Raw genomic sequence first — 25,160 nt, 5'->3', positions numbered from 1 at the left:
TCATAAATGTTAGGTTGTTACCTTCAAGGAGGCAAACTTGCTCATTGCTCAGTAGCTCATGAATGAACTGTTAGAGAAAAAAATAGCATCTTTCTTAAGGCTGCCTATACAAAATGCAGTTGCATGTTGTATTTAAAGGCAGATTTAGGGATGGGACAGGGCCAGGAGGTCCAGGGACAGTCCTGAAAGGGGTGTCCAAGCTTTGTGTCAACAGGGTGTAGGGGCATGAACATGAAATGTGTTCAGCCCCTGGAAGCAGGAAGGCAGTATCTTTCATTAACCTCAGCTGACTTAAATCTGGCTCCTACTCTGAGTGAGGTTCATCCACTATAGAGGGGACCACATCCAGACCTCCTCAGCTGTATGTAGCAGGGTGCTTATGTGCGGAAGTTAGAGGTTCCTGGAGGATTCCCCGCAAAATCAAAAGGAAGGCATGGTTGAATGGACACTAAGTCTGAGCTATGCTATCACCCCTAGAGGTCCCATTGTTGTGGCCCATTGCTGGGACAGCAGGGGTGGCTGTAAAGGTGGCATAATTGGCATTTGTCAGCTGGATCCCTGAAACTCTCCAGCCCTTTTATCTGAGATGCAGTTTGGGAACATTGCCTCTCCACCTCCTCCTCTGGGTGATCCCTCCAAATCTCTCCTGGCTCCCAGGCTTAGAGGGAGTTGAAGCTCCTCCTACAACAATGCTCCTTGTCTAGGGGGTGGGAGGAATTGTGGCTCCTGCAATGTATTTTCCACCCCTTGGCCCCACACCAGGCCTTGCGTGAGGAGGGAGCAAGTTCCTCCTAGAGCTGTACCCCCTTTCCAGACCTGGAGAGCCAGACTCAGATGATGGTGGAAAAAGGTGGGGGGGAGTCTTTAATGAAAAAATAAAACATTATTTTTAGAACATAAGCAAGTGTTGGGAATGTTTGCTGGATTGAGGGCTCCTGTGTCAGTCGCCTCATCAATTTACCAAAGAAGAGCACATTTCTAGGAGTTTAGCACTAGTCTTGATACTGTTTCACATAGCACAATGAAAGATTCCCAACAAACACCACCCCTGAGTCTCCCTCTGGACCAGAACTGACTTAGACACACTGACTTAAACTTGGGGAGGGGAAAATGGGCTGCTCCTTTGAAAAGGGCATTTCCTGAGCACCTAAAAGGCTTTAAAAGCAACTTGCCCCTCCTGATTTCACTGGGGCTGCTGGACATCTGTCTCCAGGGTTTTATTCTCTCCCCTCCTCCTGGGCAGCTTTTGATGGTGACGCTTTAAGGGGTGTGAGGGGTGTGAGAGAAAGAGACAAGACATGACATGAAAAGATCAAGTATTATACCATAAGGTGGGTGGATTAATCCTGGGGAAAGTTTAAGGAGCATTGAGGCAAGGAATATGCAGCCAGGCAGGGAATGTGCCTTTGGTACAGACAGTGGAGAGAGACTAACAGTGGTAGGATATATTTGCCTCTAGGCTTTGGATCCATCGCTCTGCAAGGGTTTATAGTTCCAGGTCTGAGTTAACAGATCATCCCAGTAGCAGCAGAGTGTAAATGGCCTGTGAGGGATCCCAGAACAGCCCTGTGTCTCCCCTGCACTGCTCTGGTGCATGGGAGCAGGTAGTGGGCATCCAGCCCATCTGTCCCTTACCTTAGCACAGAGGCAATCAGCAGCAGGAACAGGGGGCCAGCTGCTGGCTAGAAGAGTTGAGTGGGGGGTGGCCATCATGGCCTACAGCTCCATGAAGAGCAAGGCTGCAGCAGCAGCCCAAGGGCAATAGCAGTCTCCTGAGCACAAACGGGCATTGCTGCTAGCTTCTGACCTCAGTCCCAGGGAGGAAGGCTGGCTCTCAGGCAGCTAGCCCGAGCTGCCACCCATGCCGCAGCATCCACACAGCTGAGCAGCATTACACCACTGGTGAGAAGTCAGCGGGCCAAAACATGCCTCCCGTGCTGCGCCTTTGAATAAGACAGAAATGAGGTAGCCCCTAAAAGTAGCAAGGGAGCCTGGCCTCGTCTGCCCCCTCTGTAATTTAAGCACTGCTGGAGGGGTGTGATGATCTTGCTTGTGGCACCCTGCTATCCAAGCAGCAGAGGTGATGGTGCCGTCTCTCTGCAAGTGGCAGAATGGGTGCATGTGGTGTGGGTGAGACAGAATGATGTCTGAATGGGAAAGCGATGATGTGAGAGTGCGTGGCTGCCTGTGAGAGTGTACCCCATGAAGGAGAGATTGAGAGAGGGAGATTGGGGATTGAGAGAAGGAATGAGGCTCTGAGACACAAAATGGGATGAGGGAATAAGAAGGGTGGTTCCCACCCCAAAACCTAGTCTCCAAGTCTTATCTCTCCATCCCTCTCTCTTCTCCAAACCTACCCGCCCTCCCCCTCTAGTTCATTTATCTGCTGGGCCTTTATCTTAAATCTGTCCCTGAGTGTGGGAAACGTTGTACTGTCACTTTCTTTTCTGGGTCTGTTCTTTGGATAAATAGGCTGACGATCTGGAACTTTTCACTAACACTAGATTCACTTAAAGGTGATCAGCAAAGGAAACAATACTGTGTTCATCCCTCTTTTTGCTTCCTTATGATGTGTAAAGAAGCCCTGGAAATGTCCCCACCTCCTTTCCTGGTATCTTTTACATTTAGAAATATCAGGGATATACAGTCTAGTCGCCACTGATTTTCTTGGAGGTATCAGTAATGTGGAGCATGAACTTTCTCAGCCCTTAATTAAGGGTCACAGGGACGTTGAATCTTTAATAAAGACATCTCTTCTCTTAAGGGGTAGGGACCATCTTTTGGTTCTGTGTTTGTACAGTGCTTGGCACAGCAGGGCCCTGATCTATGATTAGAGTCCCAGGTGCTATGGTAATACAAATAATAAATAATGTTTCTCAGGTTTTTGAGTATATCTGTTTAACAAAAACAAACTAAATACCCAAATTGTGTTAAACATTCTGAATAAAAATCACTCTCCCAGTCAGTTAACCAGCTTTCATTTGTGGGGGATCTCTGATGTCCTCATCTCACTAGTTCTTCAGTTGGCCATAAAGTATTTCAAGAAAAACAGGGTAAGCAAGATCTGCATTTTTAATGTTATAAAAGAAGCGGAAAAATATCACTAGTTTTGTAAACGCCTTTCAGGCATTCTGTTATACACGAGAAAGGAACAAAAAAGACAGCCTTGTTTTTTTCCTTTGCAGGCCACTTTTGCAGTGAATTAAAAATGTGAAGTGTTGCTTTATTCTCACAGGTTGATTTATACAGGTTTTACAGCTACATTCAATTTCCAATCAACATGTCTGACACCAGTCTCAATTTTCACTCCATATTTATACTGAAACTTCTTTACATCACTACTTTTTGGTGATACCTATTAGAAGCATCTAGGCCTGGCAAATCTCATATTCTTGGTACTGACACTAAGTGATCCAGGGAACAGTGTATTTTTTTTCTTTTCCATCTCAGGGTAGCTACCTCCCTTTGCTGAGATCAGTCAATGAGCCAGCATGATAAAGGTCCATAAAATCATTTGTTCCTCTGATGTTGAAGTTTCCACTGGAACTGGGAGTTAGTCTGCAAGTACAGTGTATTAGTGGTACTAAACAGCATAAGTAGGACTTTCAACTACTTTTACAGACCTCAGATTCAATTGCAGCTCTGTGTTGTTTTGGATTAAACAAATGTAGGTGGATTTGAAGTTTGTATATTATTTTGTTACCAATTTTTCAAAATCACCTCTCCTCCCCACCCCCCTTATATTTTTAAAGCAACCTTAAGCCCCTTCTTGCATTTACAACGGTGTAATCAGGACTAATCCCACCACAGTCAGTGGAGTTACAATGGTACAAATCAGAAAGCAGGATCAGGCACACTAATTTTGCTTTGTTCACTTAAATTATATTGTCATGTTAAGGGCTTGATCCTGCAGTGTGCTCAGCACAACCTGCCAGGTTCTGACCGCCTTCGTGGCCATAGATTCAGCCGTAAGGCAGAAGGCACACAACACCTTGCAAGATCAGACTATAATTTAGTAAATCCTGACCAGACTGAAGTGATGATGGTTGGAAATAGAGAAGCACACTGAGGAGCTAGCCAAGACATTGTATCTCAACCTCCATTAAACACATCTGCTCTCTACATGCAAGTAATACAAAGGCTCAAGCTCTTACTGGACTCATCACTAGTCCTGGATACTCAAGACAGGAAAAGTGGTGAGAAATTCCTTCTTCTACCTTTCCCTTTCTACATAACTGCATCCCTTCTTCTCAGCTGAGGATCTATCCACAGTCATCTCTGCATTGTTAATGCACAAAGCTGGCAAGCAAGTGGTCCTGAGTTTTATTTCTACATCATACCTTGACTAATCTTAATTCTTTGCACTTATCAAGCCATATTTAATGGGCTCTCATCCCCACTCCCAATACTTTAAAAAAATAGAGTTGGTTAAAAATTAGAATTTCCATCCCATGGGAAACTCTGATATGTCAAAATTTTGTTTTCATCCTCAGTTGGGACAAAAAGTCAAAATCTCAAAGTTTTTTCATGGAAAGGTATAGCAGGGTGGTTACCTTCCCCAGCTCAGAGGGGCTTAAAACAGCCCAGGAGAGGGCTGTTGCTGGAGTAAGTAGTTCCCAGGCTGATTGGGGAAGCAGCCTCAGCTGTGGCCATGCACCAATCAGGGCTCAGCTGGCTCTTATAAGAGGGCAGTGGGCTAGGAGCAAAAACAGACTCTCTCTCTCCCACCTTTGGAGAGGGCAGTACCAGGATGCCTAGGGAGCTGAGGAAAGTTCTGAGGGTGGAGCAGTGCTGGGGAAGGGCTGGGGAGCCCCAGCCTAGCACAGCCCCAGGCTGCAGGCCAAAGTAAGTACCCACTAGAGGGTACTAGGGCTGCAGAGGGGCAGCTCTGCTATAGGTAGAGGCAGCAGGTCCATACCCAACCTTGCCTGTGATGTGTGGCTTATACTGCAGACTGCCCCAGGCAGTGGGGGCTAGTTGGTGACTGGCAGTAGCCTATGACTGAGGCAAGGCAGGGAGGGGAGACCCTGAGACAGAGGGGTGTACTGCCAGGGGGGGCAGTACCCTGGTGTGCAAAGTGCACTGGGTCTGGGAGGGATATGGGGGGGCCAGGAAAAGCAGGACACCGGCCTGCGGAGGGCGCTCTGATGGCTGGAGAGCTAATTCCCAGAAGGTACCAGCAGGGGATGCTGCAGGGGTGAGTCCCATACAGTTACAAAAGGCAAGTTCCAAAAAATTTGGTTTTGAAATGTCAAATTGAAATGTTTTGACATGCCCAAATTGGTGTGTGTTTTTTTTTTTTTTTTTAGTTTCACCTTCATTCAGTATTAAACTACATCCCCCTGTGGTGCTGTGGGGACTTAAAGGAGTTTTGGTTCAAGTACTTCATGCCCCCATGCCTTTTTAGACCATGCTTCCCAGCTAGACTCCATCTCCTGTGATGCACTGTGATAATGGGACTCCCATGATGAATTGACCAGAAATGATTTGATTCAACAAACCATAATGTTTAGTTTTTGGTTGATGTGATCTGAAATGAGAGATTTAATTTTGATTTTCCCCCCTCCCTGAACAGAATGTCCAGTGGAAAATTCCTATTCTGCAGAAACTGCATTTTTCTATGAAAAAAGCATTTGATAGAAAATTCCTGACCAACTCTACTAAAGAATAGTATTTGAAGACATTTCACATGAAAATACAAATTATTTCACTTCTACATGAAATCTAATCAAATAAGAACACTTATACTGTTAATACAACAATATGTATCATGTATTTCTAAGAGAAACTGCTTGTGAGATAATACAATAATAGGTTACTCTTCAGAGATTTATCTGTTGCCAAGGAAAAACAAAAATATCCTGTTGAATGTATAAAGCATCAGTGCTAATATAATTATTCAAATCCATACCTTAAGGAAGAAAATTTATGTAAAATTTGTAAGCAGAAAGAGATGTAGTTGGTCATTATGGGAAGGAAATTTGTTTAAATTTACAAATAATGAAACAATATTATGAGATGCTTTGTGTGTCTCTAAGGTTGTAGGATAATTGTATGATATAGCAGAATGTGATTGTGTAATTAAAGACTGATTTGTAATGTCTAGGCACAAAGGGATATATTTAAGGTTGCACATTGAACATAGATTTTGGGGTATCCTGACTTTTGAGTGCTTAACTGGGTAACCTTAGGAACCAACCTAATGCCCACTGAAGTCAGTGGGAATCCTTCCATTTACTCCAATGAGCTTTGGATCAAGCCTACATCTTATTTTGTATCTTTTGTCTATAGCCTACACAGAAAGGTATATGATATATAGTTGATAATACATATATATTCTATATAAGAATGGCCATACTGGGTCAGACCAAAGGGCCCTCTAGCCCAGTATCCTGTCTTCTGACAGTGGCCAGAGGGAAAGAACAGAACAGGTAATCATCAAGTCATTTATTCCCTGTCTCCCATTCCCAGCTTCTGGCAAACAGAGGTTAGGGACACCATCCCTGCAAGTGTGACAAGATGTCCCGATTTTATAGGGACAGTCCCGATTTTGTTTTTTTCTTATATAGGCTCCTATAACCCCCCCATCCCCGTCCTGATTTTTCACACTTGCTGTCTGGTCACCCTAATCCCTGCCCATCCTGGCTAGTAGCCATTGATGGACCTATCCTCCATGAATTTATCTAGTTCTTTTTTGAACCACGCTGTAGTCTTGGCCTTCACAACATCCTTTGGCAAAGAGTTCCACAGATTGACTGTGCATTGTGTGAATACTTCCTTTTGTTGTTGTTAAACCTGCTGCCTATTAATTTAATCTGGTGACCCCTAGTTCTTGTGTTATGAGAAGGAGTAAATTGCACTTCCTTATTTACTTTCTCCACATCAGTCATGATTTTATAGACCTCTATCCTATCCTCCCTTAGTCATCTCTTTTCCAATCTGAAAAGTTCCAGTTTTATTAATCTCTTCTTATATGGAAGCCGTTCCCTACTCCTAATAATTTTTGTTGCCCTTTTCTGAACCTTTTCCAAGTCCAATATATCTTTTTTGAGATGGGGTGACCACATCTGCACGCAGTATTCAAGATGTAGGAGTACCATGGATTTATACCAAGGCAATATGATATTTTCTGTCTTATTATCTATCCCTTTCTTGATGATTTCTAATATTCTGTTCACTTTTTTGACTGCTGCTGCACATTGAGTGGATGTTTTCGGAGAACTATCCACAATGACTCCAAGATCTTTCTTGAGTGGTAACAGCTAACTTAGACCCCATCATTTTATATGTATTGTTAAGATTGTTTTCCAATGTGCATTACTTTGCATTTATCAACACTGAATTTCATCTGCCATTTTGTTGCCTAGTCACCCAGTTTTGAGAGAGCCTTTTGTAGCTCTTTGCAGTCTGCCTGGGACTTAACTATCTTGAGTAGTTTTGTATCATCTGCAAATTTTGCCACCTCACTGTTTACCCCTTTTTCCAGTTCGTTTATGAATATGTTGAATAGGACTGGTCCCAGAACAGACCCCTGGGGGACACCACTATTTACCTCTCTCCATTCTGAAAACTGACCATTTATTCCTACCCTTTGTTTCACATCTTTTAACCAGTTACCAATCCTTGAGAGGACCTTCCCTCTTATCCCATAACAGCTTACTCTGCTTAAGAGCCTTTGGTGAGGGACCTTGTCAAAAGCTTTCTGAAAATCAAAGTAAACAATATCTACTGGTTCCTTCTTGTCCACATGCTTGTTGACCCCTCCCCCACAAAATTCTAGTAGATTGGTGAGCCATGATTTCCCTTTACAAAAAACATGTTGACTCTTCCCCAACAAATTATGTTCATCTGTGTATCTGACAATTTTGTTCTTTACTGAAGTCAGGCTTACCGGCCTGTAATTGCTGGGATCACTTCTGGAGCCCTTTTAAAAAAATAGGCATCACATTAGCTGTCCTCCAGTCATTTGGTACAGAAGCTGATTTAAATGATAGGTTACAGACTACTGTTAGTAGTTCTGCAATTTCACATTTGAGTTCCTTCAGAACTCTTGGGTGAATACCATCTGGTCCTGGTGACTTATTACTGTTTAGTTTATCAATTTGTTCCAAAACCTCCTCTAATGACATGTCAATCTGGGACAATTCCTCAGATTTGTCACCTAAAAAGAATGGCTCAGGTTTGGGAATCTCCCTCACATCCTCAACCATGAAGACCGATGCAAAGAATTCATTTAGTTTCTCCATAATGGCCTTATTGTCCTGGAGTGCTTCTTTAGCATCTTGATTGTCAAATGGTCCCACCGGTTGTTTAGCAGGCTTCCAGCTTCTGATATACTTAACATTGTTTTTGCTATTACTTTTTGAGTCTTTGGCTAACTGTTTTTTCAAACTCTTTTTTTGCCTTCCTAATTATATTTTTACACTTCACTTGCCAGAGTTTATATTCCTTTCTATTTTCCTCACTAGGATTTAACTTCCACTTTTTAAAGGATGCCTTTTTGCCTCTCACTGCTTCTTTTACTTTGTTGTTTAGCCACTGTGGCACTTTTTTGGTTCTCTGACTACGTTTTTTAATTTGGGATATACATTTAAGTTGAGCCTCTATTATGGTGTCTTTTTTAAAAGTATGTGTACTTTGTATAAATTAAAATTGTTATGGAAGATTGACCCAAGCCACAACATTCAGATCCAGATTTCAAACACCCCTAAATTTGGTACTTGGAGTCGATGTTTAATCTTCTTACAGATTCGCTATACCTCCTTATTTTGGTTATCTGCATGTGTAATTCAACATAATAAAATGCTGCTTTTATAGAAACCACACAGCCATATTGTATAACCATGTAACCCGTATATGGCAATCAGGCAATCACAGTAATTATATCCCTTATTACCTATTAGATGATGCTTTAGTCAAGAAATGTTTTATTAGGAAAAAACTGTTAAGTTTGTCATAAACACTAAGTTGTAAATCATTTATCTACAGCCAGTTCTAGAACTAACTTTCATACCCAGTCAGATGATTCCTGTCCTGATCCCTACCCTCATGTGGAGATGAAAAACAGCTTCTTAGCCTGTCTTCCTTGCTATTAACTGACTCTTTCAACTAACTGCTTTTTCTATTGCTGTGGCTGAATAGGGATTAATACTGCTAAGCCTGTTTGAAAAGCCAGAGAGAAGTCTTGCTGATGGTTCCATTGCATAGACACCTGTCCTGCAGCCTTGACAAGGACTCATTTCTCTTTCTTATTGATGAGTACTGTAGAGAAGGCAGAGTTCTCTGCAAGACGTTCAGGCTTTAAGCAGGGGGGAAAAACATAAAATCAATCTGTAGTAAAATTGCAGGTGCTCTGGGGCCAGGTGCTCAACTCAACATCAACCTGCCCATCATGAATGTCACTCTCCATTTCTACTTACACCATTACAATCAAGTTTGGAACATGCTGTAGGTATGGAATGTAATTCATTTGATCCTTTTCCAAAACACATCACATTTTCACTCTGATGCCCTATTTTATGTAGCCACCTCTCATATAGGCTATTAAATCCTCACTTCTAACTATAGTATATTATGCTACATTGCCTACACTCTTGACCTAAAGACCTTGCTATTACACAAAATTCTTGTTTCTCAAAAATCAATCTTTTGAAGAAAGGGGGCTAAAATTGGTGACCATCTTGAACCTTCTTTTCTACTCTCTGAAATGGAAAACCAAAACTGTGGTCTTTTTAGTAAAATATTTCAATATGGATAATTAAACTTAATTGTTGAACTTATCCTTGTTTAAATTTTGGTTCTAGTAACAGGTTTTCATTGAAGTCTATGGCTCTACATGGACTTTCAGAGAAACCACTCTGCACCTTTCTTTAATGACTGCTTTAATGCTTTAACTACTCCCCCCAGATGTCTTCCAGTCTGTCATACCCAACACTGGAGTTTCACTAAATCCTCAGCTTACCAAGACCACCAAATTCTGTTATATAGGAAATGCCTAATGACTGATCAAATAATGCACAAATAAGCATTCACTTGAGGATTTTGTGTGTGGCTGGTGGGGTAGCTGAGGAAAACAATGTGTAAGAGCATGGGCTAAGACTACAGTGTAGACATGCCATAAGTTTCTACCACATTCTGTTGAACTTTCACCTTAGGGTTAAGTAGTACATAATTAACCATGGGGAAAAATATTTATTTTCTGCCTGAAACATAGTATGTGATAAGTGTGCAGTACAGTTAGAAGACCTATGGCAATTCAGAGATCAGAAAATTTGTGAGATGTCTCCAAGGCTAAAGCTTATGCTAAGGAAAAATAATAGAGATGGGGATTTTCAGTACAGTCTACGAAATTTGGCATTCAAATCCCCATGAACCCCAATCAAATTTGGGCACCTAACTCCCTTAGACTCCTTTTGAAAACCCCAGCCTAGATGAATAATTGCATATTGGTAGTAAGAGGTAAGTGGAAAAGCAAAATATGTGATAAGCACTCTTTTAAGTAAGTCCTTTAAGAATGCTGTGCACAGGAATATGTTGTTTGTATAAGTCACTAGTTCTTCTTCATAGCTAATTAGCACTGAGAACAATGACTACTCATAGGACTGGCTCTTACTACTGGGGATTTTTCCTTCTGAATGTTTGTTTTATGATCTAAAAGCTGCCCTTACCTGCAGAATAGCTAAGTCCTTCTCTATGACACTTTGCTTTGCCATCAGGGGATTTGCTAATGGCCAAATGGTATTTTGAACAGAGATTTATGATCACCTTCCCAGTCAATTAAAATTCCAGCTACTACTAAGGCAGAATTCAATTAAGGTTAATTGGAGCTTCTGAAAACTGCTTTTCTAAAGGGAAACAACTCTGGGATTGTGGATCCTAGAGGCTTTCTATCAATTTTAAATAACTTCCAGTACTGTTCTTTTCTGATGCTGATAGAATCCTCCCTCAGACCCCTGTGCTCTTGCTATTATCATGCAATTCAAATGTTGGTTTTTTTCTGTCATACTTTATCACTTTGACTTATTTGTTCTTTTAACATCTTCTTCTAGAAGGAACAAAAGATGCAAACTAACGTGGAAATGGATTTTTATTTCAGTCCCAGTAGTTTGACATGAAAGAAATATAGCCACTTCTAAGAATTTGACAACATTTCAGTAACAATTAACCAGATAGGTAAAATAACAACTTCCTTTTCTTTTGCTGTTGAAAGGGATGCTAAGAATGTAATGGATAGTCAATAAAGATTAAAAAAGAATAAAATAAAGAGTGGAGAAAACAGGTGCAAATGAAAATCTATTAAGATGCAACTCAGGTTTATCATTCTACCCTAAATTTTATTTTCTTGGCATCAAGGACTATTGTGACAGTTCTTAGCACACTTGATTGAACTGGGAAAACACATGGGACTGTATCTTAGTCACAGAATGCAGAACATGTAGTCCTTGGCTCACAGAGCAATCTCACGAAGGGATGAATCATCATTTCAGCAGTTTATTTTGTCAGAATTTGCAACCCATTGTTTACTGTGTGGGGACTAATAACAAAATACCAACAAGGAATTAAGAAAAAAAGAGAAACCAATAGAAAAAGGATTGCAACTTCTTGAGGGCTCTGTTACTTCTCACACCAGTAGTTGTGTATTTGTCACTAGCTGATTAGAATGTTTTGCTGAATATAATTTCTCTCGCTATGTGTCCTTTGTTTTATTTTAAGAAAAAACACACAACATTGAAACCTATATCTTGGACATATTTGTTTCAGGGTTTCCTTCTCTTCATGAGAAGTACAGGAAAAAGCTAGTCAAACATTACACAGAGGTTAAAGAGAAGTTTCTGTGATAAGAAATGATTGTGTAATTATACAATAGCCAGAGGAAAGGAATATGTAGGTGGAAGAACTCTCCGCTGTGTGATTATTAATGAATTCTCTGTATTCCTCATGGAAAAGAGCCACATTTATAAAAATAAAAAGTCAATACCTCTTTGAGAGGATGTGCAGCCACTGATGTCCTTTATCAAATACAGTGTGCTTTGAAAGAAGAGCAATTGAATCTCAACTTCCAGTCAAGGACATCAGAATGGAGGAAATTGTTAACTATGCTTTTTCTCAGTTACTTGTTTACAGTGCACAGTAAAAACATAATCATTTCATGAGGGAAAGATGATGGCTAGAGACATTGGGGGATGGGTGGGTGATAGTTATCACTGGTACCATATGGCAGCTGGGGAGAAGACACTAGATTCAGTGTCACATTTGGGTGCATGAATTAGCAGTGAGTGACAGATATGGAAGCTTTAAAAGCATCCTTGCTTAGAAAGGTGAAAAGTGCCATGTGACTAGTTAGTGAAGCATGCATTCTACTTCATAGTCTGGGGAGCACTAGAATGCATCTCTCTCTCCTTTCCTTGCTTCTCTCTCTCTCTCTACCAAATATTGGTACTCAAACATTTTAACTTCTGAAAGAGAACTCCCTTTTTAGCTTCCTTTCTGTGGTCTTAAGATTCACAGCATCTTTCTAGAATACTAAAAATCTTTCTTGTTAATATCTCAATGTCTAAGTTAGGACAGGGGTTCCCAAACTTGGTTTGCAGCTTGTTCAAGCCTGGCAGGCTGTGAGACGCTTTGTTTACTTGAGTGTTCGCAGATATGGCTGCTTACAGCAGGGCCGCCCAGAGGATTAAGGGGGCCTGGGGCAAAGCAATTTCAGGAGCCCCTTCCATTTAAAAAAAAGTTGCAGTACTATAGAATACTATATTCTTGTGGGGACCCCTGCAGGACCCAGGGCCTGGGAAAAATTGCCCCACTTACCCCCCCCCCCTCTGGGCAGCCCTGGCTTGCAGCTCCCAGTGGCCACGGTTCACTGCTTCCCATAGCTTCCATTGGCTGAGAATGACTAATTGCAGCCACTGGGAGCTACGAGTGGTCATACCTGCGGACACTCAGATAAACAAAGCATCTCACGGCCCACCGGGACTTACCCTGAACAAGCTGTGAACCAAGTTTGGGAACCCCTGATTTAGGATATGCAGTGTTGGTGTAGCCATGTCGGTCCCAGGATATTAGAAAGAAAAGGTGGGTGAGAATCTTTTATTGGACCAACTTCTGTTGGTGAAAAAGACAGGTTTGCAAGCTTACACAGAGCTCTTCAGGTCCTCAAGTGTGAAAGCTGGTCTCTCACCAAACAGAAATTGATCCAATAAAAGATATTACCTCACCCACCATCTGAAGAAGTGGGTTTTTACCCATGAAAGCTTATGCCCAAATAAATCTGTTAGTCTTTAAGGTGCCCCAGACTCCTTGTTTTTGTAGATACAGACTAACACAGCTACCCCCTGATACTCACCCACCTTGTCTCTCTAATTTAGGATTGTGTCACCAGAGGTGATTAGCACTCCCCAGCTCCAGCCATCTGCTGACATGCCCCACCTCAGTTAAAGAGGTTTATTTTTTATAACAAAGGTTAACAAAGAGCATGCAGTCTTAACTCAATACCTGGCCCCCAGGCTTCAGGGCACCCCTCCCAGAGGTCTCTGACACTCCAGCTCCTGGCAGCTTCCTCACCTCCACCAGCTCTGCTCTCGCCTTGGAGCTACACCTGTGGGGCTGCTTCCTTAAGCCCTTGGGCCTCACCCCAAGCACTAACACCACTCCAGCATAGCTTTTTCACCCTAGATCTCAGCCTGTCTCACTCCTCCTTCCCTCCAGCTGCCTACTAGCAGCCCTTTATAGGCCCAGATGTAGCCCAGTCCTCTTTAATTAGCTGGATTAGGCTCACCTGCTCCAGTCCAGAGGTGCTAGGCTCAGTCATTCCACAGAGACCAGCTGCCCTGTGACAGATATGTATACACTGGGGTCAGGATGTGTGATTGCAACATGCATAGATTTGGATGCCACTAACAGTGAAGCCGTGTAGTACAAACTTCAGCACAGGCTGTACAATCCTGCCTGGGAATGTGGGTATGTATTTGGGCAGCTGTCTTGTGCTGAAGCTTACCTAAGTCTCACTTCTCTGCTTTTGGTATCCAAGTTAGCTAGATCAAAACTGGCTCCAATATATCTACATGTGCTACAATCACATATCTGATTGCAGTGCAAACATACCCTAAGACAATGAAATTTGAGACCATAGGTTTTGTTGGGCAGGGAGCCTTGCCAATGTGTGCAAGGTTGTCAAAAGCGGGTGCTGAGTTTGAATTTCAAGTTTGGAACCAGGCCGAGTCTTGGTACATGGTAAAATGGATAATGTTTGTAGGAAGGAAGGGGAAAGGCAGTGCCTCCAGTGTGTTATTTCAAAGTAACAATAACAGGCTAGATTGTGAAACTCCTGTTGGTGAGCACGAGAGGTCCCAATGTGAGTAAGGAGTTCACCATTTGGTCCCATGGGAGTGTGGTTCTTAAAGGGTAATAAGAACTCTTAATGGCTGGTATACACACAAAATAATTGCATGCAAAGTATAGTGCTGACTACAGAGGGCATGGTGAAAAAGCATAGTATTTCTCTGTAGGGATCATTTTGTGTGTAGGCATCTCAGATGAGGAGATGCTGTTTATACCAAATTATCTGAAAGATGCCATCTAAAATGGAAGAAGAAAATAGCAACAGAATAGTGAGAGCAATTTTTTTCAACCTCTGGGTTATGCAGCCCCAAAAGAGGTCATTAGCAGCTGCTAGTATAGGGGTGGAAGAAGGAGAGGGAAATGTGGTTCCCATTCCATGTTGCTTTCTGAGCCATTTATGACTGATCTCCTTTGATGCCAGAAGTACCACATAAACCACTGTTTATTTCATCTCTCAGTTAGTCTTTTGAAGCACCAGAGGAACAGTCACGAAAGATTAGGATTCTGCGGTATGTGTGAAGGTTGTGAGAAGCTGAGGTTTTGACTGTAAGAAAAAGGCTGAGAACCTGGCAATAAGGGGTCATAATTACGAACTCCAGAAATTATTCTACTTTTATCTTTGTAGGAGCTTTCCCTAACCCTTCTTAAAATAATGTAGTTAAATACAAAGAAGCCCACTTATAATGAATTCAGACACAGCAGTGAGATTCTGCTTCTAGTGAAAAAGGGAGTCTAAAGTGATCAGTTAACGGACCTTAAGGCCTTTTGCTGAGCCTTGAATGCAGCTACGAAGGGATTTGGGTGCAACTACTTAGGCAGGGTGTTCTGCTAACTGAAAAGACTCCATTTCTAGCTCAGTCCAATTGGAATGTTGTGACATGGAGCAAAGATGAGCCAGCTGCTCTCCATGGAGGAACATAAGGGAAAGACTGTTGCTCAGGTACCTGAGAGCTAGGTTATAGAAATCCATCTCTGTGGCGTCATTAGAAATGTTTAAATGGATGTAAACAACTATTAGTCTTCACGTTTGGTATTCTGAAAGGGTGTATGTGCCTTGTTTCCCTCCCTGTAAAATGCGGATAATAATACTTGCCTATGTCACAAGGGGGTGTCATGATTGTGAAGTTACTGATGTCTTTAAAGCACATTGAGATCCTCAGAGGGGAGATGCCACAAAAACAAATTATTGTTAGTCACAAACTTAGCATTCATTTCAGCAATTAAGAGTTAGCAGGCAGGGGACTGACACAAATATGTTCTACAAGCAAGTAATTGCTAAGAGCTGATTTTGAGTATCTTCCTTCAGTTAGTAATTTGTTCACCTCAAAGCTAAATCAAACCTTTTCAACTCATCAGACCTCTTCTCATCTGTTTTGTTTTGCAATACACTACACCATTCTGGGCTAAATCCTTTCCCCACACCTGTGTGACTCCAAATCAATGCAACTGTAATTGAGAACAGAATTTGGCCATTATCTGTATGCTTCAAGATGATACTGATGAGGCAGTGACTGGGAAAAAACACACAGTACACTTCAGAGACTTGGTTCCAAACTGCTCCTTTCAAAATCTCATGAACATATTGGCAATCTGTTGTAAATGCAACACAGTTTTGTGATTTACAAATAAGCTTTTGCTGGTTTGGTACAGTAAAAAGATGCTCAATATCCATTACTGAGACTGCCTTAAGGGGCTATTCTTGATGCCAACCTGGCTCATCTTTTCCAAACAGCCGGTGCGGAAAAGACTTTGTAGGTTTTATAAAGAAGTGCCACTAGATGGCACAAAAGGCTTTTGCAAAGCAGATTGTTTGTCATGTAGGGATCCTTGTGGAAGAGAGATTTTGATCATAAATCCCATATGCAATAACGGGTTCATAATGCATCCTACAGACTATATGTTGTATTTTTCCCTAAGATATAAAATTTCATTTTCAATAGAGGAAGCTGTTCTCTTATATCTAGCATGTTCCCAATGTTAGGTTTCCTTTCCAAGAAATGGACAAGCTAAGCCTTTAATGTGCACTGACCAAGACATCTGTGTGATGTTTGCAGTGAAATGCAGGATTGATAGCATGAGGGAATAAGCCACAGTCTTGGCAGGCTGGATATAGAGAGTTATTCTTTGTCTAAAAAATGAACATTAGGCTTGTCACAAATGTATTCATGCTGATCCATTAAGACAGAACATTCAGGTCAGAGGGAAAGGTTTGCAGAGAACCTGCCTCATTATGGGAGTATAGCTAAGGAGACAACTAAAATTCATTTTTTTGGTCTTGTTTTGTCATTGTAGCTATTAGATGGGTGTTTAGATATAAAAACCAGCGATGGACAGAAACAGATTCTTGCTTTTTTGCCACTTTTTGACATTATGTGCTCCCATGGTAGTAATAACGCAATATAAAAAATTACTAATGTTGATTGAGATAGAGGTAAGGCTTATACCAACCACACACACACACATTTCAATTTTCTCTTGGTATTAATATTGCTCTTAGCATATTGATCTTAGCAGAAGTAATAATAGTTGAAAGCCATTGCTGATATATCCTCCTGCAGTGTTGTTGGTGATGGTGTTAAACACTGAATGTTACACATAATTTCCTGGAAATAGACCTGCTAAAAGCCGTTTTTTATAATCTAGAGTTCTTCTGAGCTAAAGTTTATTAGGTGATTTCTGATTCTTAAGATGATTCCTTGATTCAGTGCTGATAAAATTGGTGAAGCAGTGGGGGAAAAAAAAATTAGCCACTGCCTGAATGATGAACAAATCTGATGAGAAAAATCTAAAAAGGTTGGACAACCACCCAGAAGTTTGGATTTTTATCTAAACTTCTTAAATCTAAAGCCAGGCTAGAAATCTCATCAGAACAGGCTGTTTTAAAAGCTTTCTGATACCTTCTGTTTTTGGTTAGGCTGGAAATACTGAGATAAGCCTTCCTGGTAACATTTTGGCACTTACCTTTCCAGTCCTGGCCAGAACTCCAGAGTGAAAAAATATATAGATTATCCCTCTGCACTGTGATGTTACTGCCTGAATGGTTGATGTTTTGGTGTTTGGGGTGGGAGGGGGGCAAGACTAGAGCTGGATGAAATCTTTCCAACAAAAAAAGTATTTTTTGTGAACAAAAGGCAGATTTGGGTTGACTGAAATACTCTATGAATCTGGTGTTGAATTTTCCAAATTGTTTTGGTGGAAAACTAACAAATTTCAACCTCCCCTCAAATGAAAAAAAAAGACTAGATTTTTTTAAAAATTTCAAATGACTTTTCATTTTGAAATTTGCTTCAATTTTATTATCCCCCTTGTTTAAAACAAACTAAAAATTGAAACAAGACTTCATTTCACACCACACCATTGTTTTGGGAGGGAGGTTGCCAAAAGATTTAGTTGGGTCAACACTAAATGATGATGTGTGTTTTTTGTTTTTTGTTTTTGATTGGATCGTGAACTGAAAAATCAGTTGTTAGCACAGTCTACCCAAGGCTGACAGTGCTTGGTCACTTCAGCGTTAACACTGATGATGATTCTTCTGTGGCAGTTCAGTATTTGCTATGGGACTGTCATAGAACTTAGCGAGTGTCGCCTCCTGGTCACCCACTAGGACTGCTCTGAGGGGAATCCAAGCCTCTGCTGCTCTGGATTCCTGGGTATTCCAAGCTTCTGGAGCCTCAGGAGGCTGCAGCACTGGTTCCTTCATTGGCCCCTCTGGCATATTATCAAGCTGAGAGTCAGTGCCCATTCACCCCTTCTCGGAAATGGAAATCCTGGGCCCCCGGGACCAATGCTAACCCTTCCACGGCCAGGGTAACCCAGTTACTTTAAACACCCTCTCCCAGAACTCCACCCAAATGGTATGAAGCTTTACAGAGTGTTTACATGCCTCTGATAAATGTCAGAAATATCTATTTGGCTGCAGGCTTGTGTATGGCTCAAAGACTGTACTGTTGACTTTACTAGAGGGAATGAAGGGAATGAAGATCAGGGTTAAAATCCTGGCCCCACTGAAGTCAATTGTAGAATTATCAGCTGCTGTTGATATGGTTGATTATGAGGTGGTATTGACCCAAATGTGGCAGGATTGTCTGTGAAGGGCTCTCGCCTTGGGAAGTCTCTCCTCAGTTGGTTTGAATTAGCCCAAATCTGTTGACTTTCAAGCATGCTGCAAAGCTCTGTATTGTGTGTGTATGGCTAGGATTTACGTACTGGAAGTTGAGGGGCTTTCTTTTTCTTTCTTGACTTTAGGGGAATTGTTTGTTTGCATAGGTATGTGTATTTCTGATATGTGACAATGCTTACAGCCAGATGCGGCGCCAGGGTTTTGCCGCCCTAGGTGGCAGCGCTCCTCCTCTGAGCATTCGGTGGCGGGGGTCCTTCCGCTCCACATCTTCGGGGCACTTCGGCGGTGGGTCCCGGAGCGAGTGAAGGACCCACCACCAAATTTCTGCTGAAGACTCGGAGCGGAAGGACCCTCCCGCCGCCGAATTTCCGCCGAGGGCGGCAAAATGCCGACCCCCAAATCCTGCCGCCCTAGGCGACCACCTAGGGTCGCCTATTGGAATCGTTGGCCCTGCTTATAGCCCTGGATAGCTCTATTTCTATGTATGATTTGTATAAATCCTAATAAATGAAATCTAATGAGTAAAAAGGTTCTTCAAAATACAAACAGTTTGGGAGTGAGTATTAGGTGAAGGTTGAAAAGAAGGAGTGTGTCTGTTTTGAATTGCCTTTCCCTAATATCTCTTCAGGATCAGATACCATTTAAAAAAAAAAAAAAACAAAAAACCTCTGACTGGCTAACTAGTGGGACAGAAGTTGCCTTATTGCCCGGAGAGGTTCATGAATTATCTGCTTTTTGGAATCAGCTTTATGTTGTTTCTCTGGTATTCCACCACCTCCAGTGTGAATGATATAAACAAAGGGCCGAATTCTAACCCCAGCTACTCACATACAACTCCATTAATATCAAAACATGGAGATAACTGAATTTGCCCTTTCAGACCTTTGCTCTAATATTGACTTTGATTATCTGATCTCCTTTTCCTTCTCTGGATAAAATCAAACCTAATACTTTCCCACTCTTTCCCCCCTCCCTACCTCCAATCTTCCAACCCTTTCATCTTTCTTAGTATAATACTGGCCCCCAATTTCTTTTGTGCCCAAAATGGGCTTAGTGTTTGCCACATCCTGAAAAAATCAGAAGTAATGTTCCAGATGTAAAGATTCCTTCTTTTTCTATATTTTTAGCACATACTTTATCCCTTTCTGTAATTGGGCATACTGCACTCTCTGGATAACACCTACCCTCACTGCCTGCAGGCCAACTGGTACTGTATAACATTACTTTTCTGCTATCTGAATTTATGATTGACAGATGCGTTAGCACCTTTTGGCATCTGACACACACTTTGTCCTCAAACCATTTGTGCTATTCTGATAAACAATTTCATTCTTTTCTTCTCTTTAGACTCTGAAAACTTTTCCATGTGATGGAGCTGAAATGGAACAGAGGATTGCAAGAATATTTCTCCTCTGGAGTTGTATGGTTTGGTCTTTGACCTTGTAGTAGAAGGTGGTTGATAATGGATCACTTATCAAAAATTTATTGTGTAATTTGTTAGGGTGTTTTTTGTGTGTGTGGTTGGGGGGGGGGGGCACAAGCTCGCTGTGAATGGCTAGTGCTCCCCAGGGTACATATTGTAAAGTATTATCAGATTTTGCAAGGGTTGCATTATCCTCACATTTTGGTTTTATATGGTTTTGATTTTATTAGATTAATTTTTGTATTGAGGTACATGTTGTTACAGATACTATACCTAGAGAAAAACACAAAGCATTTGACAGGAAAGGTTCTGTGACTATAGATACCAAGCCCTCATGGTTCCTATAAATGTGGATTTATTAGTGTGCAAAATAATGAATTTTAACTTCTGTAATATTTCAGTGTTTTTTATATTTGTGCCCAGGGCCAGTTTGGAATTTAGAAAATGTACTTTCAATTAAATGTTTGTGAGGCATGTGGGTTTCACAACACACATGTTCTAATTTTTGATATTTCAATGTGAAAGCATCTTGTTTGAAATAAATTTTGAAACTCAAAACTACCAAAAAAATTGAGGCTTGTGCTCAGAAATAGGATCCTGATGAGTGAATTTTGGAGGGAGGGGGAAAAAAAATTCTGGAGGCCTACTTCAATCATTTCTATGAAATGCAAAATCTTCAAATGTCAACATTTCCCAATTTCATTAGGAATATTTTTCACAAGCCTGCATAGAATATAAGCAAATTCCTTCACCCTACTAGATATAAACACTTATGCTCTTTGCTTGAAAACTACAGTCCTTAGTGAAATTCATTTGTCATTCAGTTGTAATCTACCAAAAAGCTACTTTTCAATAAGGGCTTATTTCACTCTGCTCACATACCCTTCTGCACACAGCTGAAGCATGGAGCTCAATTCACTTAACACTATTAGGGGATATTGCTCTTTTAGAATGTGACTGAAGGAAGTTAGTGACTGGGCATAAAATGGAGGATCTTACACTGTGCATGAACCGTACCAGTTCTGTGTATAAACAAAGTACTTCAGCTTTCAGCATGGTCAGTTGCTTAACCTTTCAAACACACGTGCACACAGAAAGGGAAAGAAAATCCGGAAACTTACCCAGTAGCTTACTTTTTGATTCTCTGTTTACTCAAGCTTATCTCTTATAGTATATTGTGTACAGCAACTTTATAGTCCGATACAAGCCCAGCAGTCTGCCCCAGTGCTCACTAGAAGCTCAATCTTGCAAGGTGCTGAGCACTCCTGGCTTGATCCAGCAAAGCACTTAAGCCTCTGCTTAACACACGAGTAATCCTAATAACTTCAGTGCTTAGCACCTTGCAGGATTGAGCCTGGTGTGTAGTCTTATTTTTAGACAAAGCTAGATAACAGGCCTGGGCTGCAGAATATGCAAAAGAGAGAGAACCGGTTCTTCAGATTCTACTTGCCTGGATTCCATTGTGTTTCCACTATTCCCAACATCCTGCTGTTTGTCCCCTGTGAAATGAAAAAATAACATGGAAAATACGGCAAACTTTTCCCCTGAATTGCAGATGGTTTTACTGAAAATAATGTCTAAAATGTTTCTTTCCTTGATCTGAAAAATAAAATGAAGCAAATGTTTCTGTGACACAGTAAGAGCGTTGGTATGAGAAAATGTCTCAAGAGACCTTGATGCATTCTCAGGCATCAGCCTGAGGCATTTTACGCACTGTGGCAGCAGTTTTTGCAATACCTCTAACTAGTCTTTGTGCCCTTAGAGGATCCAATCTTGCAAACACTTATGCAGGGAATAACTTTGTTCACGAGTAGCTGCATTGAGTGAACTTAGTAGAATTGCTTACGTAAGCAATGTCGCTTCTGTGTATCAGTGTTTGCAGGATCAGGCCCACTATGGGGTGAAATGGAATTTTTTTGATACGTGTACATGCACACACAAATAAATCTCCATGCTGTAGCAGCTACAACCATCTCAACTGACTTAGTCATTGGACATCACAGATGTCAAACAAAACCTGTGGGCTTTTAAAAAGTTTGTTTTGGATGGGATAAATGATTAAAAAAAAACAAACACTCTTAACTTGTTTCCCTCTATGGGGCCAGCTGTGTCTATGCATCTCCAGGAAACCATTATCAAATACACCTGCCCTAGGATAATTTATTTTCCTTTCTTCCTCCCTAGGGTGAGCAGATAGCAAGTGTAAAAAATCAGGACAAGGGGTGGGGAGTAATAGATGCCTATATAAGAAAAAGCCCCCAAAATCGGCCTTCCCTACAAAATCGGGACATCTGGTCACTCTATTCCTCCCAGTTAGTTCTATCAGTTTGGTACATTCTACCTTCGATCCATGTGTCCTCAGGCCCAGACAATGCACCTATAATTGGATTGCCCTTTGCCTGGTCAGATGTTCTGGAGTCTGCAATGCTTCCCTACCTCAAAAAACTTGTTCACTTATACTTTACAGTGTGCTGATATCTAGGACGCACCAGGATTCCTGAGCAGAGAATAAAGGCAATGGTGGATAGGAACAGTGGCAGGACCCTATAGAGAGTGGGATTAAAAATTGGCTTGGATGGGATGAGATGAGTGGCATGTGACAACAATTGACTCAGGTAATTATTTTTTAAAATATTTTGCACTTGAATAGTGCTTAATCCCCCAATCTCCAACTTTCACAACACTTCTCTGGGGAGAGATATTAATATTACCTATTTGATACATGGGCACAGATTAAAAGTACCTCGCTTAAGGTCTCAGAGGTAGAACTGGGCGTAGAAGCTAGAAGACCTGACACACTCCCCTGCTCTGCTTATTTGACCATGCACGTGGGAAAGAAAGGGTAGCTGAGCAGAAAGAGGGATGTACCTTAGATTGATTCCAAAGTACATCAGCCATGAGTTCAAGTTGGACCATCTGATGGGAGAATTGGAGATGAATTATGCTAGGTTCAGTTTTTGGAGAGACAGCTCATGAATGTAAGTAGGTCCACAGGATGGTTAGAAGAGACCAGATGGAATGCACCTCTATTTCATGGTAGGTGAAAGGCAGTAAATAGAAAGCCCAAGAACTAAGATTGGGTCTTTAGTTTGACTTTGTCTCCCAGGTTTCTTGAGGGGAAGGGGTACACCGTGTCGGGGGTGGGAATTTCAGCTTCAGAAATTCATTAGGGTGTAAGGTTTTGGTGACCTGTGTAGCAACGTGGGGTCTTGTTTTTCCAGGGCATCCACACCACTCACTCCTAGCCTAGGGCCAGACTATCCCCTCCAGTTCCCAGTCTGTGGTCCTATCTGTCTGGTAATAAAATTCTCTAACTCTGCCTTAAATTGTGCTTTGGTTCCACCTCCCTGTGCACATCTGTGTGCACATGCACATGCTTGAGAGAGATCACCAGACAGCAACGCGTCACAAACAGGGGTGTGTGTGGATTCTCCACAGACTGGGAGGGGCTGCAAAATAGGATGGAGGTAGATGAGGATTTTGTGTGTACCTGGAGATTAGGATCTGGTCATAGGGTGAGGGAAAGGACAGGTGGGGCCCTATGTATGTTCCTTCACATGGAGCCCATAAAACCTAGAGCTAGCTATGGCTAGCTTATTATCAGGAATAAAGTACAGTAGTTCTAACTTAGTGTTTTAAATGGTGAAACATGATGTATCTCTGGCTGTGATCACTGCTATTTTTAACCCAGAATCTCTAAAAACGAAATTTAGAAACAAACACTTTTTTTTTTTTTTTTTTACCCTGGTAAATTCAGTAAACTGAACTGAGTTGGTATTTGAAGTGGCAACCAATTGGAGCCTGGGATTTGGGTAACATTACTTACCGGCTCCCAAGAATAGCTTCACTGTTTGATAATTGGATAGTAGCTTTCCATTCTGATGGGCCAGGAATGTCCACTTCTAGTACAAGAGGAAAATAATCAATCATGTTACTAGCTTTTGTCTTGGCAAAGGTATTTAGATTTCAGCCAGCTGGTTAGCTGCCTGAAGGCCACCTGCTTGACTGAAAAAGAGAATCAGTTCCTTTCTTTTTGCAAAGGAAAGGGAGGGAATATTGACTTGTGTGATCATTTCAGGTGGATGATTAAATTTGGCCTCTCAGGCCCCAGATGAAAATTCAATTCAGATGACTAGTTTTCTTTTCATACACTGTTGAGCAATCCTGTGTTCTGCCATCACTAATGTTCCCGATGTTGATGGTCCTTTCACTTTAACAAAGCACAGAATACCCAACCTGCTCTCTATTTCTTATACCTTTGGGCTACTGAAACATAATGAGGAGACTGTGCTCATTTAAGTTAAGGACACGGCATCTGCACTTATCAGACTGTCTTGTGTACTCCATAAAGTAATACACTGATGTTGTACTGGGTGAATTGTCAAGTCAGAATTGTCATAACTTTTCTGCTGACTTAGTGGTTTTCAAATATACCGCTCTGAGATGCCTGTGTCTTGAACATATATTTCATGGGAAAAAAAATTGCCCTGAACTTTGTGTTGTAACTAACTGCATAAATTATAGAACTGCAGGATAATACCCTCTATATACAGGTGCAGATGAAGTAGAGCATAAGCAAGGAAAGGCAGGCAAGTGGAATGCTTAGAGTATTCTTGTTGTGTTTGTCACATGTATGCTGAGGATGCCTAAATAGCTAACTAGGGTAATTTTTCTCATGAATATGGATGGCAAAAACTAGCCTTTAGCAATCAGCTATGCATATATGTTCTCAATATTGCTTCATATAGCAGTATCTTGTATAGCTAGTATGCTATGAGCTAACAGATATTTGCCTTAATATGGGTGCTATTCTACATGAATTATTCTGAGTTCAACAGTATAATACTGAAGCTGGATGCATGGACCTCAGTGGCACTCAAAGCACTGGATTACTGTCTCATGTGGGTTAAATACTGTCTCACACGGGTTAAATAGATAGTAAGGAATGGATAAATTTGTTGCTCTTATGCTTTTCACAAATAGGTTTCACTTAAGAAAGCTTCACAGTTGCAAGGGCAACTCATTTATCTGCGTTAATGAATGCAGGAAGTGCTTTCTGATGGCAGTTTTGAAATAACTGTATATTACTATAAGCAAGGTCTGAATGAACTCTCCCCTGACAGCTAGTTGGGGAGGAGGAGAGACTTCAGGAGCAAACTGTATTTACATGAATACCTACTCTGCATAAGTATCTATCAGACAGGAACTCCAAGTGATCAACTTTGACTGGTGTTGGATTACAAATCACTTTAGTACTGAATGTAGGGGTAGTGAAATATT

The 25,160-nt window shown here is 41.3% G+C and overlaps 1 protein-coding gene across 1 annotated transcript in view; it reads right to left on the bottom strand.

Moving 5' to 3' along the window:
• NOCT (nocturnin) overlaps window positions 1-21,121 on the bottom strand; it is a 76,851-nt gene extending 55,730 nt beyond the window's left edge. Inside the window, exon 1 of the mRNA XM_034772060.1 lies at window positions 21,002-21,121. The gene's annotated coding sequence lies outside the window, so the exon portion shown is untranslated. The remainder of the gene's footprint in view (window positions 1-21,001) is intronic.
• Window positions 21,122-25,160: the final 4,039 nt, after the last annotated feature.

This window comes from Trachemys scripta, chromosome 5 (genome assembly GCF_013100865.1).
Source record: "Trachemys scripta elegans isolate TJP31775 chromosome 5, CAS_Tse_1.0, whole genome shotgun sequence".
Taxonomy (NCBI): domain Eukaryota; kingdom Metazoa; phylum Chordata; order Testudines; family Emydidae; genus Trachemys; species Trachemys scripta.
The sequence above is the reverse complement of the archived record's forward strand: the minus strand, read 5'-3'. Positions and strand labels throughout refer to the sequence as shown.